Source organism: Hemicordylus capensis, chromosome 2 (assembly GCF_027244095.1).
Source record: "Hemicordylus capensis ecotype Gifberg chromosome 2, rHemCap1.1.pri, whole genome shotgun sequence".
Classification (NCBI taxonomy): Eukaryota; Metazoa; Chordata; class Lepidosauria; order Squamata; family Cordylidae; genus Hemicordylus; species Hemicordylus capensis.
The window spans coordinates 387584124-387595461 of record NC_069658.1 but is presented as its reverse complement, the minus strand read 5'-3'; positions in this window follow the sequence as shown (position 1 = coordinate 387595461).

Genomic DNA, 11338 nt, shown 5'->3' with positions numbered 1-11338 from the left:
ACCATTACATATATTTATAGATGAGAGCCATATGGTCAAGTATGTAAGCAGTACAGTATCAGCAACCAGAACAGAATATGCACCAGCTGAGGAGCTGCAAGAGCACCTCACTTGAGAACATCTTCAGCACCACCTGGTGGAGTGGGAATGCGGAGAGTGAAAACCAAAAAGGAATCCCACTGCTGAATCCGTACATCAAGTAAAAAGCTGTGTTCTGGATAGAATAAAGTCCAAGAGAAACAAAAGGAGTATTTGCATAACTCACTTATGGAATACCTTGCTACAAGATCTGATGCTGGATGCTGGCTGAGATGGCTTTTAGAAAGGATTTGGCAAATTCATGGAGGACATCATTGGTGGCTAATAGCCATTAAAGCTACACATGACATTTTTCTGTTCAGAGGTAGCATGTCACTGAATACCAACTACTGGAGGACAAACATTGCCATTAAATCATGCTATAAGATGCCTTGAGCTATGGGCAAGGCTGATTTTTATCCCACCCTTCTTTCAAGGACCTTGGAACAGCATTTAGCCTCACAACAGCCCCGTGAGGTAGGTTGAGGCTGAGAAGTGCTTCAAGACCACTTAGTGAGCATCCTAACTGAGAGGGGTGAGTTCATACTCTGTCTATCCAAGGCAGATATCTATCTCAGTCCGAAAACTGATGCAAGAAGACAAAAGATGAAGGGAGGGGAATCAGAGATAAACCGGGCAAGCATATTTTATTATTTCATGTACATGTACTTGTATAGGGACTAGAGGCTTGAACCAAAGACTTCAGAGAAAAGGTGGGTTTTGAGGAGGAGCTCAGACAGAAGTTTAATTGGTAAAAAATAACTGTGGCATCATCAACTGTAAGTGGCCCATGCATGTTTTAATGGTTAGGTTTTTCCTACATTAAACACAGAAGTAGATATCAGGAAATAATTGGGCCCACTTCCATGCTTAATGCTGGGAAATCTAGCTGTTTAAATGCATGGGCACCATTGATATTTGACAGCATTGCATGCTTATTTTGCTGCTTTAATTCAGTCATATTTTATACTCGAGTTTAAAAAGCAAAGTGTGAATCAGCTCTTTGGATTTACACTTTGGTTTCCATATCCTGGCCAGGGGTGTAACTATAATAGGGCAAGGGGAGACAGTTATCTGGGGGCCCACTGCCTTCCCCCCCCCCGAGGCAAGTCACATGACTGACTCCCCCAGCCACGCACCCGCCCGGGCTTCCTTCAGTTGTATTCATCCTCTGAAACTGATGTGTGTTAAGACCTAGAGCTACCAGAACAGCATGTCTTTCTCTAGTACCATTAAATGACTTGCATCATCCACAATTTACAAACCCTTTAAAAAAATAATTTAGGATGATGTTCTAAAAAATCATAGTAAAAATTTTACTATGCTTTTTGTTACTACTATTCAGCCCCATTTAAGATTTCTTTACTTCATAAGCTGAGCTTGGGAGGGGGGGGTGTATTCTAAAATCTTGTCTCTGGGTCCATTACAATCTTGCTACGCCCCTGATCCTGGCCAAACTCTTCAGCTTACTAAGAACATAAGAGCTGACTAAGCTTAAGCTTACTAAGAACATAAGAACATATTTCCCCTGCTAACTGGGCAAAGAGGCACCTTTTACCGTGGTGATTCTCTTTATTTAGCAGGGGGAGAGTAACTGGCCCTATCCCCCCCCACCCAGAACAGTACTTCCAATGGCTGTTGCTGGTGTGTGTCTTATGTTTCTTTTTAGAATGTGAGCCCTTTGGGGGACAGGGTTCCATCTTATTTGTTTGTTATTTCTCTTTGTGAACCGCCCTGAGCCATTTTTGGAAGGGCAGTATAGAAATCGAATTATTATTATTATTATTATTATTATTATTATTATTATTATTATTAATAATAATAATTCCCCCAGTGAGGCACTACCTTGGCGTGGTTGTGGGGCTTGTGTGCTCTGAGGAAGGTGAGAGCTATGCCAGAGGTCCAACCATACTGGACAGGTCTCACCAGAGGAGCCAGACAAAGAGTGCCTCTCCCATCAACAATATGGTGAGACAACTTTAATAAATCTATACCGGATCGGTCGTCGCCTGGGTCAACAAGGACCGTGCCAGGTGCTATAGTCCCTGGACATCTGGTGGCAAGTGGGCAACAGGACTCAGGATCTTCAGTTGAGCAACCAGGGCTGAAGACAGCAAAGTTACTGGAAGAAACGTTGCTTAACCGAAAAAAAATATGAAAAATGCCAACAAGGAAATAATGATCTGCTATTACAAGTTTAGTCCAACTAGAAGAGGTTATTTAAAAAGAATGTACCAAATCTGGAAAGAGAAGCATCCAGATACAGAAATCACAGAACAAAGGCTAGCAGACCAGAGAAGATACAAAATAAGAAATAAAGTATTCACAGGAGTTGAGCTGGAAGAACTGTAAAGAGCAACACAGGCTCAAGATATGGAAGAAGAATTACCACCAATTGAAGAAGTTGCTCAGGCGCAGGTGGAGGAGGTGTTGGAAATCGAGGATGCCACTGTTGCTGAACTGTTTCAAAATCAAAACCAGGCAACCACCCCTTTGCCTTCACCTCAAAAACCCTAATGCCATTTAACAGAAAAGCAAGAAGAACTAAAGCAAAAAATAACTGAGCACATGAAACAAACAACCACCAGGGTTCGACTTCCAGCTCTAAAAACAGTTGCCAAAAAAACAACTTGCTCAGGCATTAAAAGATGTCAATGCTACACTTGCAGAGATAACAACCAAGAATTTGCAAGAAACAAACCAAATAATGTACAGTGCTGCAACAATAACAACACAAGAGCTCGGATATAAGATCAGTGGACCTGTAAAAAAAAGAAAGCAGTACATCACCTAAATGGAAGATTAGATTAGAAAATAAAATCTCCAGGCTTAGATCAGATGCTAGTAAATTGAAAGATATGAAAGACAAGAAGCTGAAGAATGAAAACACCAAACAGTATCTGATCCAAAAATACCACCTAAATTCAAGGAAAATTAGAGAAGTCCTGGAAATCATAAAGCAGCAAATAACAGCAGTGTCAAAGAAGATTAGCAGGTATGAAGCCAGAATTACACAACACAGGCAGAATCTCCAATTCCAGTCGAATCAGAGATGTTTCTACCAAAGCATAGAAGGAGAAACTTTAAGAAACCTAGAAACAGCAAATAAAGAAGAAACAGTGCAATTCTGGGGAAAATTATGGGACAATCCAATAGATTATAATAAAAAAGCAGGCTAGATGAAAAAGGTCAAAAAATGTAACCAACAAATGCAAGATCTAATAATAACACCAGAATTAATAAGTGAAAGAGCACTGCGCCAGGAGACGATGAACTGCATGGCTTTTGGCTTAAACACCTAACAAGCCTTAATAAACAACTATCAAAACAGTTTAATCACATTATGAAAGGTGGTGATATTGAACAATGGCTAACAACTGGGAAAACTCATCTCATCATGAACGACCCAGCAAAAGGTGCAGTTCCAAGTAATTATAGACCGATAACCTGCCTGCCAACCATGTTTAAATTATTAACTGGAATAATAGCAGATGAAGTGATGCAACACTTATTAACTAACAAACAGCTCCCAGTTGAACAGAAAGGAAGTTGCCCGAACACCAGAGGCACAAAAGACCAGCTGCTGATTGACAAAATGTTTTTAAAAAACTGCAAGAGAAGAAAAACAAATCTAAGTGTTGCATGGATTGACTACAAGAAAGCCTTCGATTCATTGCCTCACGCATGGATACTAGAATGTTTAGAAACAACTGGTGTCAGTAAAAACATTCAGATATTTATTAAAAAAGCAATGAGCATGTGGAGTACACAGTTAACAATCAGTGGCGAGACACTTGGACAGGATAGCATTAGAAGAGGCATTTTCCAAGGGGACTCACTATCCCCTCTGTTGTTTGTAATCGCCATGACCCCACTTTCACAAATACTAAACAAAACAGGCCTCGGATACCAAACATCTAAAACATCAAGTAAAATCAACCATCTGCTGTACATGGACGATCTGAAGTTGTATGCAAAGTCCGAGTCAGAAATCAAATCACTGCTAAACACTGTCCTTATATTCAGTAGCGATATAGCAATGGAGTTTGGACTAGACAAGTGTGCTGCATTAATAATGAACAGAGGGAAAATAACAAAAACAGAAGGAATAGAACTGCCCAATGGAAGCAAGATCAAGAACCTGGAAGAGAAAGAACCTTACAAAAACTTGGGCATTCTCCAGGCTGGTAACATCGCACACACTGAAGTTAAAAGAAAAATTGGAAGTGAATACATCAGAAGAGTTAGAAAAATCCTCAAGTCCAAACTCAATGGCGGGAACACCATACAAGCCATAAACACCTGGGCTATACCTGTTATCAGATACACTGCAGGAATAATAGACTGGACCCAGGCAGAGCTAGAGATGCTAGATCGTAAGACCAGGAAAATCATGACCATCAATTATGCTCTGAACCCCCGCAGTGATGTCGATAGGCTATACCTCCCTCGCAGCTCAGGTGGAAGAGGAATGCTGCAAGTCCATCAAACAGTAGAGGAGGAGAAAAGAGGCCTTGAAGAATATATCAAGGACAGTGAAGAAGATGCACTTCAAATGGTCAATAACGCGAAACTATTCAACACCAATGAAAGAAAGCAGGCCTACAAGAAAGAACAAGTCAAGAACCGAGCAGAAAAATGGAAAAATAAGCCCCTGCTTGGTCAATATTTGCACAATATAAGTGGAAAATCAGACACCACCAAGACCTGGCAATGGCTTAAGAATGGCAACTTGAAGAAAGAAACAGAGGGTTTAATACTGGCTGCGCAAGAACAGGCACTAAGAACAAATGCAATAAGAGCAAAAGTCGAAAAATCCACAACAAACAGCAAGTGCCATCTTTGTAAAGAAGCAGATGAAACAGTGGACCACCTAATCAGCTGTTGTAAAAAGATTGCACAGACTGACTACAAACAAAGGCATGACAAGGTAGAAGGGATGATACACTGGAACATCTGCAAAAAATACAAGCTACCTGTAGCCAAAAATTGGTGGGACCATAAAATTGAAAAAGTTGAAGAAAATGAAGATGTAAAAATATTATGGGACTTCCGACTACAAACAGACAAACATCTGCCACACAGTACACCAGATATAACTGTAGTCGAGAAGAAAGAAAAACAAGTTAAAATAATCGACATAGCAATACCAGGGGGTAGCAGAATAGAAGAAAAAGAAAAAAATCACCAAATACAAAGATCTACAAATTGAAATTGAAAGGCTGTGGCAGAAGAAGACCAAAATAATCCCAGTGGTCATTGGCGCCCTTGAAGAGCACCTCAACACCATAGGGGCCACAGAAATCACCATCAGCCAATTACAAAAAGCAGCTTTACTGGGAACAGCCTATATTCTGCGACTATATCTATAACAATTGACAATAAAATTCAGCCATCCCAGGTCCTTGGGAAGGACTCGATGTCTGGATAAAACAAACCAGTCAATAACACCTGTCTGACTGTGTAAACAAGAAATAATAATAATAATAATAGGGCCTTGTTGAATCAGGCCCAAGGTCTATCTAGTCCAGCATCTTGTTCCCTACAGTAGGATGCTTCTGGGAAGTGCAGAAGCAGGAAAATAAGGAATCTCCTACTGTTGCTCCTTCGCAACTGATAGGAAGAGCCATTCTGTGTCTGAATCTGGAGGTAACCTTTAGCCATCAGGGAGTTCTTCACACAGCAGGCTTTACCACAAGTTTACTGAAAGGCTTTAATATGAACTCAAAAGTTGTCCCCAAAAAATGGTGCAAAAAGGGGATTTTTAAACCCCAGATATAAACCAGGCTACACTCTAACACACAGTGAAAAACCCAAATTGTGTGTGAAGTGCTCCCTGATAGCTCACAGGGACTTCGGGGTACATCTGCCTGATATGTGAACACACACACACACCCACACACCCATTCCAGAGGAGAAGCGAGCTAAAGGGATTAAAAAACCCTGTGTGAAAAACTAGTAGTAGCCAGCCACTGACAGACTTGTCTTCCATTGCACCACAGATGGACCTTTTGGTCAATGCTGCATCAAGACATTTCTTATATGATTACTAAAGACTGAACTAAGATGCAGCTAACAGGAAGGAAGGAAGGAAGGTATCTCATCAAAACTGAGTGAAACAATATTAAAGTAATCAAGTTCTGAACACTGGTCAACAATGGCTTCTTTTTGCATCTCAGAGGTGCAAAAGTAGGATGTTGTCTCAAAATACCTCCCTAATTATGAGTGGAGTAAGAGTTTCTGGACAAAAATCTCATAATAAAATTAGTATGACAGACAGCGGAAATTCATATTATGAGCTCTTCATTAGGAGATTTGTCAGAATGGTATTTCAGTTCTTCACAAGGAAGGAACCTGTGCCTGTGGGATTGCTTCCAGTCTTGTTTCTTAACATTTCCCAGAAGCCAGAGAGTTGAATGCATGTGAGCATTCATTTAATCTCAAATCTTTATTGTTTCGGTCATTCGACCAGCAAAGAGCATTCATTTGTGAACAGCCAGTTCCCAAATTATTTTCTCACACACATTTAGGCCACTTGCCAACGTATGCCATAAACCATGATTTGGGAAAAGTAATGTGAGAAGTGTTGACATATTATTGGATATACCGATGGGACTGTAAAGTCTCAGATAAGTATTTGGGGGGAAATGTTGGCACCACACTGAACTTGCCATCCTGTGTGTCAGATTATATTGATGTCACAAAGAACATGAAGCTACTTGTTGGATGCCTGAATATCATAGTATCGTTTCTCTTCTGTTTGTGCAATACTGAGCGTGGATGATTGGCTGATTTCTGTGGAGAGGCTGTAGTCAGTACATATATATGTGTGTGCCTGTATCTACATGACATAGCCATCTTAGTATTTGTCCCTCAATGGTGGCTCTGTTCTATGGCCATCTGTGTATAAAGCTTCTATTCTCTAAGAATGACTCATGAGTCAAAATATCTTACAATTAAATATAAAATGCCATGTTTGTAGAACAGTAAAGATGAGGCTCTAATCCCTTAAACCCCCAGGAATTCAGAATTAACATTCCCATGACAACTTTAATCCTTAGAAATGTGCAGAGGAGTGCAAGCATTTGGAAAGGAGTTAAAAATCTAGTTATAGCAGATCTGGTTATAAACTAGCATAGTACCTGGACTCATCATTAGTGTCCACAACTGCTGCCAAACTCACTTTCAGTTTCTTGATAGGAGCAGACACGGTACAGCTGTTTGCTGTTGTGCCTTTGGCTGCTCTCATTCGCCATCTGATGCCTGAGCATGATACTCAAGTTTCCTTTGGTGCATACCAGATTTGGTTTGTTGGTGAGATGACATCAGTCCAATTGCTTGTTCCTTAAGGACTGGAACACGTACTCTTACATGTACATACATATCTACACATTTCCAACATATCTTTACTAAAAATGAAATCTCTTTTCAAGCCTGTTTTGCTGTCATGGATCCCAGTCAAATAGCCCTGGGAATTATATTTCTATAAATTGCATCACTATGAATTTTAATTGTTTTAAACATTGTTTTAAACCACCCTGGAAGTTTTACTGAAGGGCAGGGCATTACATATTTATATAGGAAAGAAGGACTAGGGATCTTTAACAACCAGTTCTCAGCATTCTCCACAAAACTACAATTTTGGAGTAAGTCTTCAGCTACTCAGCTTTCCCTCCTATCTTGATTCCACACAATCACTTCTCCCTCTTCCTACCTAGTTGTTTGCAGTCTCACAACTGAAAACTGGGAGCACACACAGCTCCCAAAGCTGGGTAGGACACAGTTTTTGGTTGTGTGAATGATGTCAATGTGTAACCCAATATTATGATACAATATTATGAGATGATTCTCACAACCACAGGAAAGTGGGCTAAGGGAGCCCAGCCCACTTTCATGCGGTCGTGGGTACCATGCGTGGGAGCCATGTGACTCCCAGCAGTTAGGCCTCTTAAGCCCCTCCCCCTTAAATGAGGTTAGCGGAGCGAGCGCTCTGCTAACCCCGTTCTATCAATCGTGTGCCACCACGGTGTGGCTCCACACCATGGTGACACAAGAGTAGACCCCCCCCAAGTTTGGGAGGCTACAAGCAGTCTCTTGGCCTTGGGGGTCTCTCCAGAATGCCCCGCGCACTTGTGTGGGGCATCCTAGGACTTCCGGGGGCCAGGGGCCCCCCAATCCCCGCCACCTCTACCAGCTCTGTGACAAAGCCAGTAGTCATGTGGGCAGCCGATCTGGCCACCCAGGGATGGCTCCCTGCTCATCTGTGGGGAGAGCAGGCTAAGGCTATCCACACTGCTCATGTAGAGAGCCTCTATGTGTATCATAATATTGGGTTATACTGATATGCTGGAATTGTGGGTAATCCTGGGCAAATGAAAGGTGGATACATTTTTATTAACAACAGGTTTCCACAGCATCTGAAACAATAACTGAATGATGGCAAATATGTATGGCTGACATGCTTTTAATCACCCACCGTGTTCCACTTCCGTTGCTCTCCAAGCACCTGAAACAGTGGCAATATCTTCAATGTGATGCTCAGCCTTTGCTGTGATTCTATCTATCTATCTATCTATCTATCTATCTATCTATCTATCTATCTATCTATCTAATTTATTTGATTTATACCCTGCCCAAACTTACGTCTCTGGGCAAGAAACCATCTGAAATGTGCACCTGCTGACGTAAAAACATTAATAGTGGCTGTGTTTTATATATTTTGGAAAAGATAGAAGCCCTTGTCATAGAAACTGATTTGGCAGGGAAAGCCTTAAGTCATTTAATAGCTTTTGAGAAATATTAAGATAGTGCTCTTACTTAACAGCACCAGGTTCTAAAGCTGTAGGCCTCTTCACCCATTTTGACATGTCTTTTGGATCCTTGATGGGGCCGCTTTCTGCCTTCTTTATCAATAGTCATTGCTGCCAGTCGACTTCTGCTGGAGTAGCAGCCAGCTCACCCTTTCTCCTGTGCTCTCAAACTCATGAGCCAGCATGGTGTAGTGGTTAGAGTGCTGGATTAGGACCAGGGAGACCCAAGTTCAAATCCCCATTCAGCCATGATACTTGCTGGGTGACTCTGGGCCAGTCACTTCTTTCAGTCTAACCTGCTTCACAGGGTTGTTGTGAGGAGAAACTTAAGTATGTAGTACACCACTCCTGGCTCCTTGGAGGAAGAGCAGGATATAAATGTAAATAAATAAATAAATAAATAAATAAATAAAATAAGTCACCCTCAGTTCTGGACCAATTGCAGTATCTGTTCTCCTCTTCCTCCTGATGCTACATGATCCTCACTTGTAGCCCTAGATAATTAAGCCCTCTTTCTTTCATATCTCACGTCTCCTGATTCATCAAGAAAGCAAATGGAAAGTATTGCCCCCTACAAAGTGCTTTTCTAACAGTAACATGGGAGAGGCTTCTGGTAAGACTGGCCACAGATACCACTATGGAAATCTTGATGATAATAATTCTATACTGTTGAAGGAGTTCATTAGTCCCATCAGCAAGAGATGACAAATATCAGTCCATGTGTGCAAAAATAAAGTGAAAGCTAGCTGGCCTCCTGCCTGTAACTTTAGCTACATGAATGTCCATTTTGGTGTCCAAGTAATCCATAAGTTCGACACCAAAGAGCTGTCTGTCTATCCAGTGCCTATGTGGACACACAACCAAGGGTCCAGATCCCAATCAGTGTGATCCCCGATATGATTGCTGTGTGATTATTTCCATTGGTTTAGAAAAGGGGTGGGTGCTGGGCTGTTCTGTGCCACACATTTCATGGTTTTCAAGAGTACAGTATAGCATGTGAAATTTCCTTTTCTTTATACCATGTCAGAGCAACTGCAGTTGTGGATCCAGACACACCTCTTGTCATTGTTACCTGTGACAAGCCAGTTGTGGGTTTTTACCTAGTGTAACAAGCCCTTTCTGAAAAGTATATATAAGTGTGGGCATTGTTTGTCCCCACATTTTTTGTTTTGTTTTGCTTGTGGTCTGTGAATTTTCACTCAATTAGAATACATCTCCATTCCTGACCAATGAGAGGCATGAGGGCAGCTCTAGCTCCAGCTTCTAAATAGCTCCCTAAGCCTTTGTGAATCGAGAGCATATTAAATAACATTTCCTCCTACAGCTTTAGGTGGCTTTCATTCAGCTCTCTTTGCTCCTCTGTTCTTGTAGCTGAGATCTGTGGCAGCTCTACTGGGTTGTCAAGTGGGACTCAGTTTTACCCCTGCAAACTAGTACACGTATGAGGAGCCTTTTCAATCTAGAGAGTGTTTGAGGAAAGTTTCAATTTGGTGATTGCTCCTGCCTACACACATGCATTATTTGCAACTAAGAAAGCAATCAGCAGGCCTGGTATGAATGTCCAAATAAATCTACTGATTTGTGTCACTCTCATCAGCAATCACTGTTTGTTTACATATTCATGAAAATGAATGCAGAGGCGCTCTTCCCCCTGGACTTCCGAGCCTGAAGTCCAGGGCCTCCACAGTTCCTGGGCTCCCCCAAATCCTCTTTAGTCTGTCCCAGGTGATGTGGTCACCCGGCCAAGCATGATGATGCTTAATTTGCAGGAGAGGGGGCTCCAAAGGCCTTTACGTCCAGGCTCCAAAATTAGAATGTTCTTCATTCTGAATAGTAATTAATGGTTTTAGTCATGACAATGTTGCATTGCTACTTTTGTTTAGTTGTTGGAAGGGCGTTTTGTTTTTAGCAACCTGAGGAGTTAGAAAGTCCCCAAAGAATGATCAGCCTCTTTACATTAGATGTTTTTCATACATGGGTATACAGAAGGGTAGGGAAAAGGAGAAACACACATGTACAATGTCAAATCTGAAGACTGCGTATTATCTGTTTTACCAAAATTTCATGCACTGACAGAAGATTCCCAATGAAACATGTAGTAAAATACTTATCCACATAGCCTGTAGAACTGATAGTATATACAGATACTGTATATATTTTCCCCTACACCCAGTAGAAAAATGGTTTGTGTGTGAAATGACCTATAAGCTCAGGGAAAATGTCACATCTTAAGGCTTCTCTGCTGAAATAATAGTTCTCATGTTTGGCCTACTTGTGTGAAGACTGTAATATCAGAGGAGCTATGTACAGAAGATTGCAATGGCTGCCTTCATAAAAAGACAATTCTGCTTGATGAACATCTACTGCGTATGGAAGTAACCACTGTGGTTTTCTGTGAGCAGCTCTGTCAGTGGTACACTGTTCCTACAAGTAGACTGTTCATGTGAAGA